Here is a 27,612-nt window from a genome sequence, read left to right as displayed (position 1 = left end):
CAATATTCGATAGTTAATGAACTTAAGAGAGGAAACTGTTCTCTTCCTCCAAACATGGTGCCATACCTATTTCGAGAACCTTGAGTGATGGAAAAGAACTTTCCATATCTCCATAGAAGTTGCTGTCAATATACTTCAGAGCACCCATTCCCTTAATAGTAAGGACTTCGAGGAAGCGTAATTTCCCTGGAGGTGGAAGTTGATGGCATCTTTCACAGTTTGCTAGTGAGATTTCAACAAGGTTTGGTAGAAGCAAATCCATCATCCAATGGAAACCTAACACCTTGGTAAGCATCTAGGCATAACTTCTTCAAGCTTGGATGAGGTCGAAGAACATAAAGAATCTCTTCATCATTTCCACGTTGAGATCTTTCACCATTATTTACTCGCCAAGATAAGCTTAATGATCTCAAATTTTGCTTCTTTATCAAATTGGCATTTTTAGCATCTGTTGAACTCTTTACGTCGTGAAGTCTTCTGATGCTCAATTCCCCCTCCAGGGCCAACTCTTTCAACTCATCAATGCCTCCACAACCAATGTCCTTTCCCACAACAAACAAGCTGAGCTTACGCAAGCACGACAGTTGTCCCAATCCAATAGGCATAGATGCCAGTGAAATACACTCTCTGAGGTCCAAGTACCTAAGGTTTTTCAAGTGCTTCATACCTTTTGGTAACATTTCAAGATTATAACACCGTTGGAGATTTAGTGTCTGCAAGTTATGAAGGGAGCTTGTTGCTTCAGGTAGAGTTTTCATATTATTATCATCATGAAAGCGTAAATACCTTGGCTGTTTCAAACTTCCAAATGCAATACTGCTAAAACCATAACCAAAATCCAACACCTTCAGATGCTTTTGTTTACTGATGAAATGGGAAGGATTAGAGAGGTTATTGATAAAGTCGAACCCGCGACCAACTATTAAAGAACGCAATCGTTGCAGTCTGGATAAGTCCATAAAGTTTGTTGACGAACTGATTTTATGAACAAACAAGTGACGAGCAGTTTTTGGTATTTTCGACCTTTCATTAAGATCAATTGCGTAGCATTCATGACCCGTTCTTGATGTTGAAATGCCATGGATTAAATCATGCATTTTACATGTAACAGTTCCATCAACATCCTCTTTGATCTCTTGGAAAAAGGACCTTCGAGTCAATTCAGAGAATATTTCACTACCCATATCATGCAAATCCAACTGTCCCCGAGAAGGAATAAATCCATTTGCCATCCATAGTCCTATCAGCTCGTCCTTTTCCATGACAGAATCCTTAGGAAATATTGAGCAAAATGAAAAGCATTGTTTCATATATGGTGGAAGATGCTCATAACTCAACCTCAACACAGCCAAGATTCTTTTTCCCTCATCCTCTAAACCCGATATCTCGCTATCTTTGACACGTAACCATTCACTTTTTTGACTTTTGGAACGTAGTATGCTTCCTATGGCCGTAATTGCCAATGGTACCCCTCCGCATCTCTGCACAATCTGCCTCCCAATCATTTCCAGGTTGACATTACCCTCATTCATTCCCATTACAAAAGCTCTTTGCTTGAACAAGGACCAAGATTCATCATCTGAAAAACATCCCAGGCGTTGGAAAGGATCTGTAGCCATCATAAGCGCCACTTTCTCAAGTCGAGTTGTGACAATGATTGTACTTCCTCTTCGTCCACTCCGTAGCACTTGCTTCAGCCTAACCCACTTGTCACGGTATTCATTCCACACATCATCCAATACAAGCAAAAATCGTTTCCCAACAAGCTTTTCTCCTAAGTGCCGCTGCAGGGGATCTAACTCTTGGATATCGCATAACTTCCCTTCAATGGATTCCACAATAGTTTTAGTCAACCGTTTTATATCAGAATCATCTTGTTCAGAGATTTAAATTGCGGTCGCGGTCGCGTTTTCGGTCGCGTCGCGTTTATCGCGGTCGCGGACATAACGGACGCTATTGCGGTCACTGCGGGTATCACGGTCGTGAATTTTTTTAAAATTCGCACAACTTATTGTAAAACATATTAATTATAATTATAATTATAAAAAAAATCACTTTTAATGATTTTTAGAGTGTTTTCTAACACTTATGAACCTTTATTAATATGATATGAGAACACAACTTTTATAATCATTAATTATTCTTACATTTATTTACGAATTTTCTAAGAATGTTATATTAACTAATAACAAAGTAAAAAAAAAGAGAGGAAATATTAAACATTTATCATATTTAATAAGTTTGAAAGTTTTATAGATAAAACAATTGAAAATTCATACCGAGAGATGTCTTCAATATTTCTTGACAGTTTTGAAGATGGTGAAGATATAAACATTGTATCTTGCAAAAGGAAAAAGGAATAGATAAATGTATAGATTTTCATTAATTATTCCTATTTCCTACCACTTATTCTCACTCTCATTTTACTTTCATATATAATTTAACATGCTTGATTCTTAATTATCTTTTCATAAAATATACTCCATTCATTTATCTAAAGATATATATCATTTTAAATGTTTTAATATAATCAAAATTAAGAACAATAACAAAAGTTTTCTTTAAAAAAAAACATACCTTACAAATAATGATAGTGGTACGATTTAGTTTTCACCAATTAGTCGAATGACGAGGAAGATCAAATCCTTCACCTTCACTTTGGGAGCGTTTTTGACTTGATTCTCTTGGCCTTTGTCCATAAATATATCCAAAAAAAGTAACATTTTCACCTTGGTTTTCATTTAATTGATATGGAGGATATATTTGAGGAGGAGAATACATGAGAGGTGGAGGTGGGTGATACATTGGTGGAGGAGGATACATTTGAGGCTGGTATGGCACACCATAATTAGGAAATGGTGGATAATAACCATATGGTTGTGGATAACCATGTGAAGGTTGAAAATATGAAGGTTGTTCTGGTGGATAAAAACCTTGAGTGCTAGTAGATGAATAACTATACCCAAGGTTACTAGAACTTGATCTCCTACCAGATGAAGAGCCTATAGAAATATGCTTCTTGCCTTTTCCCTTTGATGGAGCTCTAGGTTCACTTCTATCTCTCCTAGGTTCAGGAAACATATTTCCATCAAACTCTGATCTGTCACGAAAATGTCCACCAGTGGTACCAGCCCCATATTCTTCTCCATACTGACTAGAAGACCTAATTTCACCTCTATCACCACTATATCCATCATCCTCATCAATTGGAATTAAGCCACCACCATCGGGTCCATCGCCACTCTGACTTGGAGTTGAGCTAGAACTTGAATGAGACAAAATTTGTTGTTGAGATTGATCAACATCCATTTCATCATCAAAGGAATCCACAGGCAACACACCAGCATTTTCACCATCTAACAATGGATTCACTTTCTCATGAAGCCATTTTGATAGTGGATCAACATCTTCAAAGATATGATCAAGGCTGATAGGATTAAAACTAACATTTATATCATCAGTGCTCATTCTTTTTTGATGCCTCATCTTAAGCCTCATATTATAATAGGTAAACACTAGTTTTTCAAGTTTTTTATACTTTAACCTATTTCTTGCCTTGGTGTGAATATAGCTAAATGTACTCCAATTTCGTTCGCAATTTGATGCTGAAGTTGTTTGACTAAGCACTTTAATTGCTAATTTTTGTAATTCGGGAACACATGTGTCGTATATTATCCACCACTCAGCTGCGTAATATTATTTAAAATTCAAAATAACTTCAAAATTTACAATATAATTAAATAATATAAATTAAATTAAATAATTTAATTAATTGTTTACCCGGATTCATTTGCTTCCAAGCTCTTTGTGCCTGTGGAGTACCGAATGTCTCATGTTTATCTCTAAATAGCAACAACTGCATAAATAAAAGATAGAATAAAAATAAAAATAAAAATTCTATTTCAAATTATGTAACTAAGTTACAAATAATATAGTACTTGAATCTAACCTGGTTAACCATTCTGACTTGAGTATCAAGAGAAGGTTCTAATCTTTCAATTACTGATTTTGTACCTTCTAATGTTTCTATTAGTACATTCTCAGAATGCTCCACCCCAAATTGAAATTGAGGATTGAGAAAATAATCTAAGTATAGTTTATAAGAATATCATCAAATAATAATCTAAAGCTTAAAATAATAAAATATAAAAATAGTTCTTAATTATATGAAACATTTTATCTTACCAGCTGAAAGCAAGTCGGAATGCATAAAATTCCATCTATTGTCAATAATCTTTTCATACTCTGTGAAATATCGACAATCTTGTTGAATTGCTCGTTTAGCTCTATCAACAGCCTCATAAATAAAGCCCATTGTTGGTTTTTCATCGCTATCCACCAGTCTCAATACTTTTACTAAGGGCTCGTAAACTTTTATGAGGTCATTGGCTTTTTTCCAAAAATCTTTTCCCAAAACAATTTTTTTGGCTTCATAAGCAGGCCCTGACTTTTGCTGTCCCCACTTTGATTCTTTAAATTCCTATATATTCATAAGAAACATTTTAAAATAATATAATTTAAATTATTTGGAACTAATAAAATCACTAAAGGTTGCTAGATTTAAGTAATTATATTAACTAATTATAAAATACTGACCTTTGAATTAAACATTTCTCTCAGGCCTTGCTTTTGTCTTGTTATCTCTTCAAGTTGAATGAAATGAGTTGCAAATCGAGTAAGAGCGGGTCGAAGTATTTGTTTCCCTTGTGTATACTTCTTCATCAAATCAACAGTCCAAATGTGATTGCATATAAAGCAAGTCACTTTCTTTGCCTCATCTAACACTTTTGCTACATGGGCTTTTTCCCAATATCTTCAAGGCATAAATCTAAACAAAGAAATTTGCACATGAGGTCCAATATAGATGTTTTCTTTTCAACATTAAATTTTTTCCAGCAGCTTTCATTGTCGCCTCATTATTAGTCACTATTTGGACAATGTAATTTTCTCCAATTTCTTCTACAACTGAATCTAACAAGCAGAGTAGAATTCACATCTCTACTACGGACACTTGAGACATCTACGATTTCCAAAAAATGGTTCCTTTACTGCAATAAATAAGGAAATTAATGATGTGCATTTGATTCAAACTGTTGGTCCAACCATCACACATTAGAGTTGCACCCAAATCTTTCTAATGAGTCTTTAGTCCATTTACCCAATCACGAACTCGTTGATACTCTGACTCCAAATACACATCTTAAACCTCATAAGGTGTTGGGAGCTTTACACCTTGTCCAACTTCTGTTGACACTTGAATTAAGTTATACAACCATGGAGAGCTTGCTAATTGAAAAAGAAGTCTTTCATATATTAAAAATTTAGATACCGCTTCACCTATCTTCCTTCGAAAACTCTTTAAAAAAGAGTCATTGACCTTTGGTTGCTTTGAGCTTTTGCTTCTAACCAATTCAGGTATAGCTTCCCTTAAGGTAAACTCAGACTCACTTGGGATGGATTTACTTGTTCTTTCTCTATGATATTCTCTAGCTAATCCTTGAGAAGATCGCCCTTCTTCATAAATGTTATCCTAAGCACCAGTACTTCGTCTGAATTCTTCCCTTCTATGCCACTCATGTTGTGATTGGATACTTTCTCGAGTTGCTTGCCTTATAGCAGAAACCTCATCAACGAATTCCTCGTGTTCATCATCCTCTTCTCTCAATTGAGATAAGAATTCATCTTTTCTCCTCTTTTTGTCTACTTTCTTTGTGTTTCCTTCTTTCAGCAAATTCATCATACTTTCTCTAATGACACCTGTTAATAAAATAAAAATAATTCACGTTTTATATTATTATCAATTATATATAATCTTTATTGATAAATTTACAATAACATTTAATAATAATAAAGTATCACATACCAGTAACATTAGGGCATGGTGCAACATTGCCGGTTTTATGAGCAATGTGCTCTTTAAATCGTGTTATTCCTCCTTTCACAACTTTACCACAAAGTTTACATACGATATTTCCTTTCGCATTTGGCACTGAAGTTCCAAAGTGCCAACCTATATCATTACTTGGTGCACCCTCCAATCCTTTAGTTGGGAACTCTTCACGTGGTGGCATGCTTTATTTTTATTTATATATAAGAAACATAAAAATATATTTAGAAATATAAGCAACTCATTTCTTATATTATCAACAATATAGTACAAAAAAAAGTAAATATCATTAACAAGAACAATTTAAATTTATTGTATAATCCATACATTATTTCTTTATATTTTTTAAAAACAACAAAACACTATAACCCATTATTACTTGGTTCCAAAGTTTTTGGTATAAATAGTTTGTTTTGTTCCATCTTAATAAAATTTAAATTCAAATTGGACCAAATTTAAAATTCAAAATTTTCTTATTATGCAAACTAAATTATATTTAGAAATCTTTTTTTAACTTTCTTAAGTTAAATCTAAAGTTTTTTTTCTTTATTGTGTTAATTTTGCTAATAAATGAGAAGCCTTTCTAAAGCTTCTTCTTCTTCTCTTCTTTTTCTCTCTAATATGAGTTTATAAATATTTGGGTCAATGCAAGATTCTTCTTTAAATTTTGGGCTCTTTCATTTATAAATATTTGGGTCATGCAAGATTTTTTGGGCTTTTCATTTATAAATGTTTGGGTCATGCAATATTCTTCTTTAAATTTTTGGGCTCTTTCATTTATTGTTTCTAAATAAAATGAATGTTTTTTTTTCTTTTTCTTAAATATGTTTTACTTTTTTATTTACTTGTTACAATTAGATTCTTAAACTGCTTAACATTTATATTTGAAGGTACCATTTCATTGGAAATTTAACTATAAAGTACATGTCATATTTAACTATAAATTTCATTGGAAATTTAACTATAAAGTACATTTGTATTTACTCAAGGGACTTAAGGGAAAATTAACTATAAAGTACATGTCATATTAAAATTGTGTCCGAAATTTATATATGCATTTTAAATTTAATAAAGAAATTTTCTAATAATTATTTTAAGACAATTTTAACAATTGACAGGTGGATAAAAGCACAATTTACATGCCTATTTTCTAGTGGTTAAAATGGACGGTGGCTGCCCCTAATTAATGAGACGGTGGCTGCCCCTAATTAATGAGTAAAACAAGAGTCAAAGAAGAAACAAAAGCAGAAGCAACTCAAGAAGATGCCAATTGCCAAATCAATAAAGCCACAATCCAAAATAAAAAATAGAAAAAATAAAAGAAAATGAAACGATTCTTTTCTTTCTAATCTATTCCCTAATCCTAACAAGTAACACCCTAACCAGTAGCCTCTAAGGCTCCAAAAGCCTCCAACTCATCTCAACAAAAATGGCCGAATCTCTATCTCTACTGCTGTTGAAACTTCAAACTTCAAATGGTGTCCTCAATAGTCAATTCTAAAGAACATATTTGCACTGCACTGCAGATTCAAGACAAACAAGCAAAAATCAAGACAAAATTTCAGGTACTACTTACTTGAAAATTATCGATCTCTGAAGTCTGACAACGCGTTTGGTTGGGGGAATGCATGTGTATTCCCCCCTATGCAGCGGGCCCATTGGTAAACGGCTGTTTGGTTCGCTGTAACCCCATTCCGCGTGTAATCGGTTACGCCTCTATGCATTTATGAAGCGTAATAGGTATTACGCCCCCTCATCCCCGATTGCCTAATTCGCGTTTTCCCTTTTTCTGCTATTCCTTTTTTTGCCCTCGTCCTCAACATTCTGACCGACGCCTCCTTGCACAGGTAATTTCTTTTCCCTTCCACTCAGTCCGTCATCGATTTGAGTTTAGGGTTTCTTTGATTTTCTTCATTTTATTAAGAAGAAGGAACCGATTTGCTGTTTTATTTTCACTATTCACTAACCCAAATCGATTTCCCTTTTCTCATTTCAGACATCTTCTTCATCTCACTCTTCCCCGATTTGCATTCAACCAGTTAGTTTTCCAGAGGTTTTTCCAAAGTTTGTATTGCATGTTCTATTGAAAGACATAATTTTAGGGCTAAATAGTTTTATTACAGAGAATTGAAGAAAAAATTGAAATAATTGTAATCTTTGTTTCGGTTCTTGCCTGTATTGCATTATTTGTTTCAGTTAATCGATTTCCCTTTTCTCATTACAGGTTGTTGTTCATCGCACTCTTCCCCGATTTCCCTGGTTACAGGTTAGTTTTCTAGAGTATCAAATTCTTTGTTTTTGTTGCGTCTTGGTCTGTTTGGAACTTTCAACTATATTTACGTCCCCCATTACTACTTCCAATCCCCAAACAATCTCTGATAATGAAGTAAAGTTGGTTAAGCTGAAGTGGTAACAACAAAAAGAAGAGTGAAAATAAAATTTTAATTTTCTTTTAATTGAAGATATCCTCCCCAAGTAAAACTCCTCTGCGATTTGTGAGGAGAAACTTGAGGGGACGAATCTGCTCTCCCTTGCTATTCCTACTTAACTGCTTTCGATCTTTTGTTTTTGTTCTTTGGCATGCTAATGAGCTTTATGATTGTTTAGAATTAGACATATATGATTGTTTAGAAGTAGAGGCATAGTTTTTAATAGAACTTAGACCAGAAGCTGTCATTAGCTCTCCAAAGGCTCTGAAATCTGAAATCAAATTCCAAACAAATATTATTTGCGTAATTTTAGTTGTTGTTGCGTCTTGGTCTGTTTGGTCTGTTTATATTTTGTTGTTAGTAATGCTCTGCTCTTTTGGCTAGATTTGGTTCCAGTTTGCTTAGCTTAGGTGGAATGGTGTTGGGTTTGATAGATATCTTACATCTGATACATGGAAGATTGTTGTTTCTTTTCTTTGTTATGTAATCAAAGTTAATAAGCTTCTACTTTATTGATGTTTATACCTTGTGTGCTTCGTGAATTCTAGTTTAACCTCTAAAATTTGCTTCTAAAATTGTGTCTTGTGCTAAATGTCTTCTAAAATCAGAGTCTGATGTTTATACCTTGTGCGTTTCGGATTCCATAACTTTTGAATGCCAGGCTTAACTGTAGACTTGAGGCAGTGAGCAATTACGGCTTTGTTTTCTAAGTTAGCTTAATGACTGATCCAGACTTGTGAATTTCCATTTAAATTCAGACAGTTTTGTGATACTCTACTGTTGTTTGAAAGAGTTTACAATGGAAAATGTTGTTAGTGCTGTTTTTTCAATTCAGATATTAGCTTCTTGTTGTTAGTGACTAGAAGATGAAATTGGAAATTGTTGCGTCTGTTTTGATATTGTTCTTGATATGTTTTGGTTCCTGCTTGTTTTGGGGATTATTAATTGCAAGTATGGTAGGATATAGTTCTGTTATTCTTTAGATTTTGAAATGAAATGTTGTAAATGAGTTACTTGAGCTAGAGGAAGATATTCGATTAAGGGTTAATTATGTTGTTTTCTATTAAAGACTCAAATAATTATTGAATTATTTTACAAGGATTTTTTTTAGATAATAAGCTCTCTGCTTTTAAATTTGTATCAACAATCAAATTTCAATTTCGATGCTTATATAATGTCCAAATTTAAGATTAAATCTTTATATTTTAATTTCTAATATAATTTGGTACATCAATATTAGCCTAGATACTTTAACCGATTAAAATGCTAACGCAAATTTTTATACTTGATAATAATATTCAAATTTCTTATTTAATTGAATTGATTATAATATTATTTTCAAAGAAATTATCAAATTATAAAATGACACTCAATTGACATAATTATTCATAAAGAGTTTATTCCTTTTCAAATGCGTATAATGTTAATTACTCATGTTTTTGTTGCATCAATCGAGAAAATGTTCTCAAAATTAAAATTGATAAAATCTTCTCAAGATTAACAATATCTCAACAAAAATTGAATGAATTAGCTATTTTATTAATTGAAAAAGATATCTTAATTGAGATTTATTATAATAATTTTGCATCTCTAAAGTCTAAAATAAATTTTAAATAAACATTTATAATGTTTATTTTAATAGTTAGTTAACTAATTTGAAGGTCTAATTTTACAGTTTCCCTTTTTAAGTTTTTAGAAATGTTGAGACACATTAGGTAAATATATTGACAATTTAAGTTTTGATAATGTGTAATTGCAACTTCAGGGGATTGATACTGAGTTCTAATTTTAATATGTTGCAGTAATGGCTCGTCTGCCTTTAATTGCACAAAGTGTGAGGCGTAAAAGAATTGGTGTTGCATTGACAATATGGTTGGAAATCTGTAGAATTGCGATTTGGTTCTTATTTAGAATGGGTGTCAGCCTTAGCCTACATACTTATAGACCAAGGATTAGGTCTGATACCTTAGATTTTTATGCAAAACGGGATTATGTGAAAAGGCTTGTATATGCTAGTGACGAGACCTGTATTGAACAAGTTAGGATGAATAGAACTACCTTTTTTAAACTATGTCAGATGTTAGAATCATTAGGGGGATTGAAGTCGTCAAGAAACATGCTTGTTGATGAGCAAGTGGCAATGTTTTTACATATCATCTCCCATCATCTGAAAAATCGAGTTATCAAGCATCACTTTACTAGATCCGGGGAAACAGTTAGCAGATCATTTCATAGTGTTTTAAATGCTGTCATACGCTTACAAGATGTGTTATTTAAAAAGCCAGAGCCAATTACAACTAATTCTTCTTACATAAGGTGGAAATGGTTTAAGGTATTGGACTGAGTTGTATATATAGCTTGTGCAACGTTTAGTTGATTTAGATTTAAATTTAGTATTCTAACTCAAGGTTTTATATCATGTGGTATAGAATTGCTTAGGTGCTCATGATGGAACCCACATCAAGATTAGGGTTCCAACAGTTGATAAACCTAGATATCGAACGCGAAAAGGTGACATAGCAACAAATATACTAGGTGTTTGCACACCTGATACGCAATTTGTTTATGCTCTTCCTGGTTGGGAAGGTTCTGTTGCTGATGGACGGGTTCTTCGAGATGCCATTAGTAGGAGACATGGACTAAAAGTTCCTCATGGTAAAGTGGCTTGTTATAGGACTTTGAATTATTCATTAAGATCAAACTTTTTGTGCTGAATTAATCATTTTAAAAAAAAATTATAGGTTGTTATTATCTAGTTGATGCTGGATACACAAATTGTGAGGGATTTCTTGCACCTTTTAGAGGACAACAATATCATTTGAACGAGTGATGTCAGGGTTATCAGCCAAGTTCTCTGCAAGAGTCTTTTAATATGAAACATGCCTCAGCACGTAATGTTATTGAAAGATGCTTTGGGTTATTAAAAGTTAGACGGGGAATACTTAGGAGTCCATCATTCTATCCTATAAGGGTGCACAATAGAATTATTATTGCATGTTGTTTGCTCCATAATTTTATTCGAACCCATATGAGTATTGATCCTATTGAAGCAGATGTGGGAGAAGGATTACCTAGTAATGTGGTGGATGACGATGAACCGAATATCGCAAATATTCATCCATCGGATGCTTGGGCTAATTGGAGGATGGAACTAGCCAACCAAATGTTCAATGAATGGCAAGCATCTAGAAATTAGTTAAGTTTAGGGACAAATTGAGTTTGACTTAATTTGTTGATGTTTTTTTATGTATCTAGTTTGTGAAACTTTGGTGGTGTTTGAATTGATTTCTGTATTGTACTAAACTTGTTGAATTATAATTTAATTTCTTTTCATTCAGCATGTGTTATAATTTTAAATTTAGTATTGAGCTTTTGATTCATGATATTGAACTAACGATACAATTTTATAAACTGTTCACCTTTTGATTCATGATATTAAAAATAGTAAATAATGTTAATTTGTTTTTTTTTCTTAAGATAATTATGTCAGGTGTTCCACAATCACATGCTTCTTTTTAATCTTCTCGAGGAACCAAAAGAAAATGGGTTCGAGAAGAAGATGCAGCCTTGGTTTCTTGCATGGTGGACTTGCACAATGTTGGAACATTTAATGCCGATACCAGGTTCAAAGCCGATTATTTAAACGAGTTGGAAAAAATGCTAGAAAAGGCTTTACCAAATGCAATGTTGAAGGCGAAACCAAATATTGAATCGAGGATTAGGTTACTAAAAAGGGAATGGTCAATCGTCTATGACATGCTTAATGGCCAAAACAATAGCGGTTTTGGTTGGGACGAGCATAGGCAGGTCGTTGTTGCTGAAGATGCAGTTTGGGACTCCTATTTAAAGGTAAAATGTATTTCAAGTCTTTATTATCTTATTTTTACCAAACTTATAACTAATATGATTTCCTCATTTTTTAGAGTCACAAAGAAGCCGCTCAATTCAAACATCGTACTTTCCTTACTACGACCACTTTTATCGCCATATACGCAAGAGATCGAGCGACTGGGAAAGATGCTCAAACAGCTGCTGATGTTCTTGAAGAAATAAATGCTGAGGATGTACCTACTACAGATATGAATGAAGAGAGAAACACATTCTATGACTGCGAAGCTAACGTCTCTTTGGACGACATGGATGTTTCTGGTACGGAGCCGCGAGGAGATAGAGAAAAAAGGGGGTTCCTCATCTTTAAACAAGAAAAAGAAGAAATCTGATGCTCGTGATAATATGTCTTCTTCATTTAATGAGGCTGCCACTTTATTGGCCAAAAACATGCGGGCCATTGGCGATCAAATCAGTAGGAGTATTGCCTCCGATGTGGTAGTTCAGCAGAAGTCTGAAGAATTCTAGATCATCCAAGAGAAAGCTACAAATTTATATTCAACCTTATGGGAAACTGAAGGTTTAACCGATGATGAGCGGTATCGAGCTTTGAGTAAAATTCCAGATCATCCAACTCAAATGCTCGTTTTTTTTAGTTTACCTTCTGCTGCGCGAATGGAATGGGTCAGAAGATTTCTTTCTGACCATTAAAAATCAATGTTCAAACTTTTTGATGTTGCAAAACTATATAACATATGGATTATGTTGTAGAATTTTATTTTCTTCTAACCTTTTCTTAATATAAGTTAATTATGTTTATGCAGAATATAATTATCAAGTTATATTATGATTTTAGTAAATTCATATAAGAATATTTATTATTAAGAATTTTATGAATTATATATCATTATTAAATTATATTTAATATTAATTATTTTAAATTATATAAATTCATATAAGAAAATTTATTATCAAGAATTTTATGAAATTATATATCATTATTAAATTATATTTAATATTAATTATTTTAAATTATATAAATTCATATAAGAAAATTTATTATCAAGAATTTTGAACAGTATATATCATTATTAAATTATATTTAATATTAATTATTTTAAATTATATAAATTCATATAACAAAATTTATTATCAAGAATTTTATGAAATTATATATCATTATTAAATTATATTTAATATTAATTATTTTAAATTATATAAATTCACATAACAAAGTTTATTATCAAGAATTTTATGAAATTATATATCATTATTAAATTATATTTAATATTAATTATTTTAAATTATATAAATTCATATAACAAAATTTATTATCAAGAATTTGATGAAGTTATATATTATTATTAAATTATATTTAATAATAATTATATTAAATTATACAAATTCAAATAATTAAATTATATTTAATAATAATTATTATTTTAAATTTTATTAAATCATATATTTTAATTAAAATATATTTAATAATAATTATTTCAAATTATATTTTATACTATCATATATTATGATTTTAGGAAATTCATATAATAATATTGATTATTAAGAATTTTATTAAATCATATATTTTAATTAAAATATATTTAATAATAATTATCTTAAATTATATTTTATAGTATCATATATTATGATTTGAGTAAATTCATATAACAATATTGATTATTAATAATTTTATTAAATTATATATTTTAATTAAAATATATTTAATAATAATTATGTTAAAATATGATTAAATTATTTATTACTGATTTTAATAATCTTATTAAAATTTAATAACAATAACAATAATCATTTATCTAAACAAATTTCGCTAAGGGCATTTTAGTCATTCTAGTTTTTTTCCTTATGCTATTACACCTCCATTCCATTCAACCAAACACAAAAATACTATTACGCATCTATTCCATTACATTCAACCAAACAATTGATTTGCTATTACGCCTCTATTCCATTACGCCTCTATTCCAATACAGCGAACTAAACGTGCTGTGAATGTGCAAGTGATTAGGGCAGGCCGAGAGGGTTTGCTTTTCAGATTCAAGTCCTCAGCAGTCGGCTCCTCCTTGCTTTCATCTGCTGCTTGTTGTTTGCCCATATATAAATGCAATTTCATATTTCTTTTCTATTGCTTTTGAGTTTTGAAACTTTTGATTACTTTTTTCTGCTTTTTTGACTTTTTTATTGAACGCTCCCGATTTTGCACTTTGCGGTAGGGAATATATTCCTTTGTTTTTCAACGCTTCATTGATATTTTTGTTTGAGGGATGACTTTTTTTAATTTCTTGTAACAAAAATAACGGGAATAGCGGCCCGTTATTACCGCAATTGGCCGTTACCCGTTAAATTGCGGCTGCGACCCACCGCTATTGGCATGACTCCGCTTCACACCGCTATTTTCAACAAAAGCGGTTTCGCACGGTGCCTCTACCGCTATATAACGGTCGCTATTCTGATATTGGACCGCTATTTGAATCCCTGATCTTGTTGACACCATTTTTTTGATAAAACGGGGTCGACTTGGGTTTTTTTTAAAAAAATGAACATGAATACGAGAGTCGCCACCGATCATTTTTATGAGGTGTGATCGGGTTGAAGAGTGGTTGTTTTTAATAAACGATTTAATTTATCAAAACAACGATTTTGGTCCATGAAATTTAGAAAGACAGGTTTCGGAGTCGGTTACGTATGAGGAAGGATTAGCACCCTCGTAATGCCTAAAATTGGTACCTAGTTGATTAATTAATGTCTTAGTGTCGAGAATTGGAAACTTTTGAAGAGATTAAAAATACGATCCTTTGTCAAATGTTGAAAATTTTCGAAAAAAAAGAATATTTCAGGTTAATCGAGAAAGAGAATTACATCCAGTAAGTTAGGACACAATGTCTTGAATTCTCGATGCGCGAATGAATGCTAAAAACTTATTTATTTAAAAGATATTTAGCTATCTCGGATTTAAAAAAAATGATCATGCCCAGTAAGTTAGGACACGATCTTTTATTAATTCTCGAGATCGTTTAAAAACTTAAGTTTGAAAAGATTCGTGTATTTAGATTTATCGCAAATATCAAAACCCCGTAAGTTAGGGTACGACCTTCTCGAATCTAAACACGAAATTTTGCTTATTCAAAATTCATAATTTAAAAGGATATTTTGCTATTTAGGTTAAACGAGAAATCGAAACCCAGAACGTTAGGGCACGTTTTCTTCAAATTTCCAAATGCAAAATATTGCCTTATTTAGAGATTTTTTTAATTTGGATAAAAGGAAATGAAATGCTTAAAAATGTACGTTTAATTTATTAGGTTTTTTTAGAGAAATCGTTTAATACGTAAAAGGAGTTATACGTGGCTAAATACGATAGTATGAAATATATTCAAGGCAACAAAGGCATGATATCGCATAATATGAAAACATACGGGCAATTTACTAAAAAAAGCCTAATTTTTTTTTAAATTTACCGAAATGGGCCCGTTATTTTATTATTTACCGGAATGGGCCCTTTTCCCCGAAATCGCGTCCACGCCAACAAGAATGTCGAGTATGCGTGCCAGAAATCGCTGCCACGACAAATAGCGATTTGTCGACGTGGACGGTCAAAAAATTGACCGTTGCCCCCCCAACGATAAAAAAAAAACTATAAATACCCCCACCCTTTTTTTTTCACAAACTAATCCTATCTCAAATTTCCTCTCAATTTCTTCTAATTTTTCTCTCAATTTGCTCTCAAATTCCTTCAAAATTTCTCTTAAATCCATATTTATTTTCAATTTGCTCTCAAGTTCCTCTTAAATTTCTCTTAAATCCCTATTTTTAAATAATTTTAATTTTTTAATTTTTAATTTTTTTTAAACCGTAAAAATTTGTACGATTTCAGCAATGGCCGGAGAATTGACTCGTCTTGATAAGCATCACATATCGGTGGAACAAATGAAAATGGTAAGCGTTAAATTTAATTTTTAAATATTATTTAAGAATTTTTTATTTATGTATTTTTAGATAATTATTAATTTATTATTTGTTATAAAAGTCTGTAGATCGGATATTGGAATGCAATATCCGGAATTTGCATGCTCCTCCATCACCTTTGGTAGAGAACTACTTGCGGGAAGCGGGTTTTTGACACGTGGCGACGGTAGGTCGGGGATGCAAGGTGGACTCGAAACTAATTAGTGCGTTGATCGAGAGGTGGAGACCGGAGACGCACACATTCCATCTTCCATGTGGAAAGTGCACTATCACTTTGGAATATGTCAGTCTGCAATTGGGATTGCTGGTGGATAGGTACCCAGTCACCGGGTCTGCCCAATCTAGCGATTGGCTTGCGGTGTGCTACGAGCTTTTGGGCGCTATTCCGGAGAAAATGGAGGGAGGTAAGATCTAGATGGGCAGGTTACGAGACATATTCCCGTATCCGGATGAAGATTCAACCGAAATAGAAAGAATCCGATATGCTCGGGAATACATTCTTCAGTTAATTGGAGGTTATCTGATGCTTGACTTGTCACGGAGCCGTGTACATCTAAGATGGCTGCTGAAACTCGTTGATTTTAGAGCAGCTGGTGAATTAAGTTGGGGGTCTGCCATCTTGGCAACGTTATATAGGGAGATGTGCGGGGCAACGCGACCTAGGAAACCAAAAATCGGAGGTTGCCTGTCCCTACTGCAGTCATGGGCACGGTTTCGCTTTCCATTTCTACGTCCTCAAGTGGACCACCCATATACATTCCCCCTGATAACGATGTAAATTTTATATTAGATTTTACAATTATTATGTAGATTTTTAAAAATAAAAGTATGCTAAAAATTTATTTAATTAGGTGGAACCATCCGGCAAGTCATGCTCGATTACCTACCTCTCTTGAAGACATACGGCTTCTATTAGACCAACAGTTGGAAACACACGTAAGTATTAAATAAAATTGATATTTCCATCATTCGCTAGTCGATTGGTATTTAGTATTTAGTATTATGTATATAACTATATTTCTATCATGTTCATATAGTTTCAATGGACACCATACGAGGATTCGGCAATTCGGGCAATAATTTCAGAAGAAATCTTACAAAATCCAAAAGCTTGGTAGGCGAAAGTCGCGTTGATCAACTACGCGACCGTGGAGATGCACCAGTCAGATAGGGTGTTACGGCAATTTGGATGTAGACAACCGATTCCCATGGAACCTGAGGTGTTTGACGATCACCACAAAATTGACCTTCGACAATTGAATACGAATTGGCTGAGATTCTGGTCTGAGTACATCCAAATGTGGGAAGATCGGTATGACTATATTCCTAGTATGGAACCGATCATCGTTCCGGAGTTAGCGTGCGTGCCGGAATACATGCCATGGTTTAGGATCCATGGCAAGTCGTATTTACTATCACCAGAGGAGAGGCAGCAGCAATTACGTGTCCAAAGGGAAAGAAGCAATCCTTTAAATCCAAGACGATAGGACGACGACGTTGGCCCCTCAACGATGCCTAGACATTCACCCGGCCCAACGAGAGCACCGACACAGTCACCCGACCCAGCAGTTCAACCGATGATACCCACGCAATCGCCTTTTTAGATGATGCTAGGTGCATTTCCTAGTCGTTTTATGTATCCTAACCCTTATATGTTTCCTTTTTCGAGTCCTATGGCAGGTTGGAGCCAATGGCCCGGTTCAGCTCCATTTCCTATTACGCAGAGTGGACTGCCGATATATAGGCCAGCGACGCACGAGGGATCGCAAGAGGGGCCGTCGGGGAGCTTTTCTTTTTACCAATCCCCACCACTGTATGGGTTTCAAACACCGTCGCCGTTGGTGATGCAAACACCTCCACATTCACAATTCTATCAAGGTGGCTCATCGTCCCGACTCCGACAACCAGATGGCCTACTGGAATAACCAAAATCCCCGCCGGAAGAACCACAACCGCCGCCAGAAGCTGGACAAAGGAGGAATCCAGCGTGTAACCGTCGACGGCCGCCATGTGGCACTAAATCTCGCGGGCACAGACATTGATTTTTGTATTTAAATTTATTTGTACAAATAGTTTGAATATCTTGATATTTTTTGATGTAATAAAATAGAAATTTTTTTGAGTTATTACTTAAAAACCCTAAACCCTTAACTTTTTAATAATTTATAATTAAATGCATAATTTAATTGACAAACCTTAAACCCTTAACCTAAAAACCCTAACCCTAACCATTAACTTTAAAACTCTAAACCCTTAACCTAAAAACCCTAACACTAATCCCTTAACCTAAAAACCCTAACACTAATCCCTTAACCTAAAAACCCTAACCATTAACTTTAAAACCCTAACCCCTTAACCTAAAAACCCTAACTCTTAACTTTAAAACCCTAAACTTTTAACCTAAAAAACCTTAAACCCTTAAATTAAAAACACTAACCCTTAATTTCAAAACCCTAAACCTTTAAATTAAAAACCCTAACCTTTAATCTGAAAACCCTAACCCTTAACTTTTAAACCCTAGACCCTTAACTTAAAACCCTTAAACCCTTAACTTAAAAACTCTAATCCTTAAATTAATAACCGTAAACACTTAACCTAAAAACCCTAACCATTAACCTAAAAACCCTAGACCCTTAACATAAAAACCATAAACCCTTAACTTAAAAACCATAACCCTTAAATTAAAACCCTAAACCCTTAACCTAAAAACCCTAACCCTTAACCTAAAAACCCTAAACCTTAACTTAAAAACACTAGACCCTTAACTTAAAAACCCTAAACCCTTAACCTAAAAACCCTAACCCTTAACCTAAAAACTCTAAACCCTTAACTTAAAAACCATAAACCCTTAACTTAAAGCCCTAACCCTTAAATTAAAAACCTTAAACCCTAAACCTAAAAACCTTTAAACCCTTAACTTAAAAACACTAATCCTTAAATTAATAACCCTAAACACTTAACCTAAAAACCCTAACCCTTAACCTGAAAACCCTAAACCTTAACTTTAAAACACTAAACCCTTAACTTAAAAACCCTAAATCCTTAACTTAAAAACCATAACCCTTAAATTAAAAACCCTAAACCCTTAACCTAAAAACCCTAACCCTTAACCTAAAAACCTTAAACCTTAACTTAAAAACACTAACCCTTAACTTAAAAACCCTAAATCCTTAACCTAAAAACCCTAACCCTTAACCTAAAAACCCTAAACCCTTAACTTAAAAACCATAAACCCTTAACTTAAAAACCCTAAACCCTTAACTTAAAGCCCTAACCCTTAAATTAAAAACACTAAACCCTAAACCTAAAAACCCTAACCCTAACACTTAACTTTAAACCCTAAACCCTTTAATTAAAAACCCTAACCCTTAACCTAAAAACCCTAAACCTTAACTTTAAAACCCTAGACCCTGAACCTAAAAACCCTAAACTCTTAACTTAAAAATCCTAACCCTTAACTTAAAAACCCTAAACCCTTAACCTAAAAACCCTAACCTTTAACCTAAAAACCCTAAACTTTAAGTTTAAGACCCTAAACCCATAACTTAAAAACCCTAAACCCTTAACTTAAAAACCCTAACCCTTAAATTAAAAACACTAAAACCCTTAACCTAAAACCCTAAACCTTAATTTAGAAACCCTAAAACCTTAACTTAAAAACCATAACCCTTAAATTAAAAACCATAAACCCTTAACCTAAAAACCCTAACCTTTAACCTAAAAACCTTAAACCCTTAACTTTAAAACCCTAGACCCTTAACTTAAAAACCATAAACCCTTAACTTAAAAACCCTAACCCTTAACTTAAATATAATTTGATAATTTTACTAACATTAATACAATTATCAGTTAATAATTTTATATTCACATAATGTTAGATTTAGAAAAATGTTTTGAATGGTACTAAAAATTAATAATTTGATATAATTTGATAATTTTACTAACAATTAATACAATTATCAGTTAATAATTGAAAAAATATAATTTTTTTAAAATTACATTCAACTATTGCGATTAGGGCATGATCGACTTGTATGGCCTGGATTCCTACACCATCCGCACAACTTATGTTGACTGGCTATTTCTCGGATATCCATATTGTTATGTATTCTAGTCGAGAAAGGTCGACCCTTTGGTTTACGACGCAATTCTCTATCCGATAACAGCTTAAAAGGAGCAAGAGATACGGGCGGCCACTTACGTTCATCTGGGACCGGTGGGAAAACGTGTCTCCAGACGTTGTACATATTTTCTAATTTGTACACTTCGTCCACATAACTCATCGGATCCAGACGGAGATTCTGACAAGCTGCAATAACATGAGCGCATGGATAATGAAGTGCATCAAACATCCCACAGTCGCAAGTCCTATTTCGCAAGTGTACACGATATTGCCCACCAACAACACCTTGGTGCGGTCTGTCAAACTTTGTCCCGTGAAACCATAAGTTGTCTCGATCGTGACACATTGTGTGCATGGTGTTTGCCCGCGCCTTGGCCTTGTTAATTTCTTGAACTACCTTACTGCACCATACATGTCCTCCTTGCATCTGGCCTGCATAACTTGCTGCTCGCTTTGGAAATAGCACCGCCAAACGAAAATATGTCTCTCGCACAACCGATATTATCGGTAGATGACACGTTCCTTTAAGAATAGAATTTATACATTCAGCCAGGTTTGACGTTATATGGCCAGATCGTAGGTCGCCGTCGTATGCTTGTGCCCGCTGTTCGAAACGTATGTTACAAAGGTAGTCCGCCCCTTCTCCGTTAATTGAACATAAAGTTGCCAAAATCTCGTGAAAATGGTCTTTATTTATTTCATACCCTGCCAATATAAGTTCATAGCGAATATTACATACCACTTCTACCAATAAAACTAATTCAAATTGAGAAATGAAATAACACAGATATAGACTAAATACCCATGTCGGTCACTTGTCGTCGTTCGCTCTTAGATTGATATTGCCTGTAGTAGTTGGAAGCAATGTGTCTTAGGCAATATTGATGGTGTGTACGCTGCCATAAGCTTCCCTGTCGATCAAATGCAGCTAGTATACTGGCGCCCCGATCTGAAATAACACAGAGATCAGGTTGGGGGTACACATGCCTCCTTAACCTAGAGAGAAAGAAATCCCAGTCATCAGACGACTCCCCCCGTGTTATTGCAAATGCAATTGGAAGAATTCTCCCACCGCCATCCTGTGCCACTGCAAGCAATAGCCGATGAGTATACCTACCAAACATAAAGGTACCGTCAATTTGTACCAATGGCTTGCAGTATGGAAATACGTCTCGGTATTGTTTAAAGGTCTAAAACAGGTGTTTGAACACTTGGCATCCACGTAGCAATCGGCCATTGTAGTACGCATGTTCCGTTTCAAGGTCTGTGATGGCACCTGGGACGTATCTCTCTAGCACTTGACACCATTGCCATATTTCATTATATGAGGCGTCCCACCCACAATGCATCTTCTCCAACGCCTTTTTCTTAACTATCCAAGCTTTGCGGTAAGATGGCGTGCACCCTATTTGGCTATGGATATTGGCAATTAACACTGGAACTGAAGTCCTGGATCTGTTTTTACCATGGTCAGTATCAAGCTAGCTAACATAGCTGAATCCATCTTCGGATGATCTTGTGAAACACTTATAAACGGAGTGCATTAAATAATGCAACATTACATAATAAAAGTATTATTCAGATACCGTCAATACTGTACTTGCAGCACATGTATGTGGACCTTTGTACTTTTTAATCTCCCACAACCCTGTCGTTTTCCTTAATGAAGCGTAGATTTTCCATGAACATGTGCCATCTTGCACCGCACACTTCACCTCAAACTTATCAGATTTGGATTTAACGACGTGGTAGTTAACACCCTTTTTGATGCTATGTTGTTTCAAAGCACCAATAAAACTATCCTTGTTGGTAAAATGATTACCAACTTCAAATTCACCCGACTCTAGCCCTGAACTTGTATGATCACGCAACCGGTGTGGTAGATCTGGAAACTCTAACGCATCTTCTACAGACAGATCGACATTATTCATGTGGGCTGGAGGTGAGTATGCTCTGAATCGTGGATTTTCTTATTCATCTGAACTCCTATCAACATCTTCAAGTTCTGTTGGAATAGGCTCTGGTTCAAAAAATAAGCCAACTTCTGCACCATCGGGCCCGGGCTCTCGAAGTGGATCCACATCGGAGTCATCTTCTAACCCACAATCATCTGCAGTGTATGAGGTCCCCTCACCGCTTGACGTCTTAGGGAGTACATCATCCCTTCTTCTGGGCATTTCATAACGTCCCCTATTGGATGTAGATTGCCAACCACTAGAACTTGATACCGTTCCCCAGTACGTATTTCCAGCATCAAACATCGAGCCACCGACGTACATGTCCCATCCACCAATAAAGTGTCTTGCGGAGGATGTGCATTCAACATCGCTACCAAACATGGGCTGTTCCGTGTTTTCTAACCCGCTAACCGAATGTCGGCCAAGGGTCGTGTATACATCTCGAACACCAGTCGTAAGTACATCATTTGGCGATGTAAATTGTACATATAACTCAATATAAGGTGCTCCACTAGCAAGATGAGTCTGCACCATTGCCTTCAAGCTACGAGCCCCTTTTATGTCGAACGAGTCATATGTCACCGGATCAACAGAGGAACAAAATCGATACGTAATAGACAGAACTTTCACTGGCGTCGTTTCGAAAATTTTACACCTAATTCTTTTACGAAGTTCTGTCAAATCTATGTTCTGGTTAAAAATCAGCTGCACCGTATTCTCCGACAAAAAAATAACACCATTCTCGGTGTGGCAAACCTCACCATCGTAGTAAATAACAACACTAATACGTTTACTCATATTTGAAACTCTAACCTTTTTAGCCTCTCTAAATTGTTTCTGCTGTGACTTATGCAATCTCAGAACATTTTTTGCCTCATTTATAGCCTCAGCCCAAACATGTTACTATAACAAAAGCGCGTCCACGTGGGCGCGATTTCACAAATTCTTCTCATAAAGCATCCTGCTAGAAGCGATTTTATACTATTTGTTCAGAAACGTCAAGTCGAAATTATTTTTCCAAGACCAACTGTAGCAAAAGTGCGTCCACGATGGCGCGATTTCACAAATTCTTCTCAAATAGCATGCTACTTGCAGCGTTGTTTTATACCATTTGCTCAGAAATGTCAACTCAAAATTATTTTTTCAGGTCCTACTGTAGCAAAAGCGCGTCCACGTGGACGCGACTTCACAAATTCTTCTTATAAATCATCATGTTTGAGCCATTTTTTAAACTATTTGCTCAAAAACGTCAACTCGAAATTATTTCTTCCAGGACCAACTGTAGTAAAAGCGCGTCCACGAGGGCGCGATTTCACAAATTCTTCTCACAAAGCATCCTGCTTGAAGCGTTTTTTAAACTATTTACTCAGAAACGTCAAGTCGAAATTATTTTTCCAGGACCTACTGTAGCAAAAGCACGTATATGTGGGCGCAACTTCAAAAATCCTTCTGATAAATCATCCTACTTTGATTTTATCTTAAAAACCCATAAAAACGAAACGTAATCCAATTTTGAATAAATTTTAATTAATTTAATTACGAAACCCTTAACCCTAATCCCTTATTTGTTTACTTTTTTCTCTAAAAACCCTAAAAATCTTGAAAACCCTAACGTGGGAGACACGGCGAAATTGCGTCCACGTCATCGCGATGTCAGGGTACGTGCCAGGAAATCACGGCCACATCAGCGCGCTTTACTGACGTGGACACAATCGCGCTTTAGAGGACGCGATTTGTTGCCATGTCGACAAAGCGACGTGGCTTGCAATTTCTGCACGCACTCGACATCGCTACCGACGTGGACGCAATTTTGGGGAAAAGGGCTCATTCCGGTAAATAATAAAATACTGGGCCCACTTCGGTAAATTTTAAAAAAACTTGGCTTTTTTGGTATTTTTCCCAAAACATACGGTATTGATAGCAACGAATCACAATATTAACATACACAAACAAAGACAATAATAAGAGTACAAATAAAAATATGGGGAACAATAATAAAGAGAATAATAACAATATAAATAATAATATGGAGAATAATAAGAGTGATATAGCAAAAATAAGAGTAATAAATAACAAAACAAATAATCAATAATAAATAATAAACAAAACGTGAAAACAAAATAAAGGAAATATTAAATACATAAAGTAAATTAATAAGGCATTTGATTTTTATTTTCATTTTTAAAAGAATTAAAAATAAAAATAACACACATTTTTTTTAAAAGGATGATAAAATGAATTTAATGGTTCCAGGACCGAATTGGAATTAAAACAAAAATTAAAGGGCAAACCTAAAAAAGGAAAGAGCAATTTGGGGCCGAACGAACGTGCCCAAATATGTAGGGCCAAATGGGAAATTATTCCCCACCCTTGAAGTCTTGCGTTTAGAATGGGTTAAAATGGAATGGGAATAAAATCATAGGCAAATTTAAAAAAAGCTGAAAGGACGTTATTGAAATTCAAATAAAATTTAGAAGGGCCAACCGCAAAAATAACCCCTTTTACTCGGCCCAACACGACGCTGTTTAGGGCGCTAAAGTCTGCACATGGTCTAAGGACCAAATTAAAACGTAAACAAAATTTAAGGCCGAAATCGAAAATAAATAAATAAATAAATAAAAATGAACACGTTAAAAAAATAGAGGGACTTAATGCGAAAATAGCCCACTTTTGTTTCAGAACACGCAGACATTTAATGGGTCAGATTCGAGTGCGCGGGCAAAAGGGATTAAACGACGTTGTTTCGACGTCGATGCAACTTGCGCAAAACGGCGCCGTTTAGCTTTGGCTATTTAAGCCAAAATTTTCTTAAAAAACTTTCATTTCAGCCCTCCTCTAAAAAAAACACTGCTATCCCCTTTTCTCTGAATTTTCCCAAAATTTGGCCACGGTTCCTTCGGCCCCCCTCACGCCGACCATTGTGGCTCCGCCGTGGCTGGCGGTCAGAGCCACACAAAACCCATTTTTAATGCCATTTTAAAAAACATTTGAAGGCCATGCTTTCTAAGCCCAAAGGCGGAAGGAAAAGAGACTCCCGCGCCCTCCCTCGGTCCGATTTCAGCGGCCACAAAGGGGCACCGGCGATGGGACTGGTTGGGCGATCCTAGGTATTTCTCTTTTCTCTTTTTTATATTTTGTTATTTTTTTGTTAAAACTGAGTTGTAAAAGAAGTGAATAAATAAATAATAAAAAAAAGGAAAACAGAAAACAGAAAAATAAAAAGAAAAACGATCAGATTTTTCAACCTTTTAATATCTTTGTTCTGTTTTTTGATTAACTGATGTGCATAAAAAAGTACAAGGATCCGATCTAGGCTTTTATAGCCGATTTCAATGACTCTTTTATTTCTCTTTTTTGTTTGTTTTCATTAACTAATATCACCTGCATGTAGAGGTGCTCATGGTAGGCCGGGTTCAGTTGGGCCTAGAAAAAATTCGCCCGAACTAGGCAGGCCCTACCAAATATGGGCCTAGAATTTTGCCAGTGCCCGCCCGAAAAATTCATAAGCCTGGCCCGCCCGTTTTTAAATAAATACCAAAAATTTATTTTAAAATTAAAACAAAATTAAAAAAGTATTTTTAAAATATTTTAAAATTAAAAAATTAAAAAGTATTTTAAAAAATTTTAAAATTTAAAAATTTAAAAAAGTATTTTAAAATTGAAAAATAAAAATAATAAAAATATTTATTATATTCGGTAGGGCGAAGCTCGGGCCAAAAAGTTGTGCTCGAGGTCTGCCCGTTTTTAATCGGGCCTCGTTTTTTTTGCCCAAGCCCATATTTCGCCTATATTTTACCCAAACCCTCCCATATTTCAGGCGGTGTCAGTGGCAGCCTGCCTACCATGAGCACCTCTACCTGCATGCTTCTTTGCTATTGCATTCAATTTTGTAGGTGTTTCGAGGCCGACGATGGTGGCAGAGGCATGCTTGAGGAGGTGGCGAACGATGTGTACCGGGGCATTGGGCGAGAGGTGTCTGTTGGAGGCCCTAGCTAGGGTTTGCTGCTGCTGACTGTTTGTTGTGGGCCAGGGTTAGTTTTGGGCTGTTTGGGTTTAATTTGGGCTTGATGTGTAAAGGGTCATTTTCCTTGTAAATGGACTGTCTAAACTCTTTATTATTTTGGTTTTATTTTGGGCCCAGGCAAAATTAGGCTATTACACATCGGATACACACACCCAAACTCTCAAATCAAAGGCTTTTGCAACATTTTCATCATTTTAAGCCAATTGAGCAAGTGTGGTCTTTCCAAGACCTCCCACGCCGCATATTGCATACACAGAGAGATCATCATGGTGACTCGCATTGCTAAGTAACATGCTAACTATCTCTTCCTTCTCATCTGCTCTGCCTAGTATTTCAGACTCGTCCACAAGGGAGCTGGTTTGCCTGCTTCATTCTGCTCAATCTCAGCTCCTCCTACACCCTCTCTCAAGTGGAACTTGCTTTTCTCCTCAGCAATGGCATTTAATTTCTCTCTAGCATTCTTAAATTTACGTGCCATTTGTAACCGAAACACAAGTGGGTTCCGAGGAGAAAAGAAAGTGGATACCTTGCTTCTTGCATCCTTACGCAGGCTACGGTTCCGAGCTTCTTCTTTGAAGTCATCGAGCACATCTTCCAGATGATAAGCTGCTTGTTTGAGCTTTCCAAGCCAGTTCTTGATAGCTTCACTCTTCCACTGCTTCTTCTCGGTATCAAGGAGCACGGCTTGGATTGTAGATAGAGTGCTCTCCAGACAGTCAAGCTCTGTTTTGAGGCTGCCAGCAAGGCCGAACTGCTCCAGGGACAAGGAGGTCAAGTTGTCCAAGATGGTATTCACAAGAGCCGAAACAAATGCGTCCGCCATTTCCACTCTCTCCTAAAATTTCATGATCAGCAAAGCAACAATAATTGGAAACTGAAGAAGAATTTGGTAACAAAGAAACAACGGTGGATGGATTCCGGATAATCAAAGATAAGAAGAAAATAATGGCACATAAAGTTGATTCCACAGTGCATTGACTTGACTTTGGAAGCCAAATAAGGCGCCATATCTTTAATGTGGAAAAAGAGAGGAAGTAGGTGGTGTAAAATAATAAACTAAGACTAATTATGAAGTTTGGTGAGTTGATTGTTTACCTGGTGATTGATTTTTATATAAGAATGGAGTATATTTAATGGATAATCTTTTTTTGGTTTTTTTGGTAGAACATTGTCACTGCTATCGCTAATAATAATTAATAAAATAATAATAAACAAACTGACTATATAATATTCAAAATACATGTAGAAAACTTTAAAGAAAGAATACATACCCATTTATGACATATATTTCCCATATGATCTCCCAAACCAGAATAACATAATCCACAAGAACTAATCATTTCTCCAAAATGTTATGTAGGCAAAAATCAATAATTTCT

General features: G+C 34.8%; 1 pseudogene; it reads right to left on the bottom strand.

The window, feature by feature from the left end:
* Positions 1 to 22: 22 nt before the first annotated feature.
* LOC105801000 (putative disease resistance protein RGA3) lies at positions 23 to 27,352 on the bottom strand (annotated as a pseudogene).
* Positions 27,353 to 27,612: the final 260 nt, after the last annotated feature.

The sequence above is a fragment of the Gossypium raimondii genome, chromosome 11, assembly GCF_025698545.1.
Source record: "Gossypium raimondii isolate GPD5lz chromosome 11, ASM2569854v1, whole genome shotgun sequence".
NCBI lineage: Eukaryota > Viridiplantae > Streptophyta > Magnoliopsida > Malvales > Malvaceae > Gossypium > Gossypium raimondii.
The sequence above is the reverse complement of the archived record's forward strand: the minus strand, read 5'-3'. Positions and strand labels throughout refer to the sequence as shown.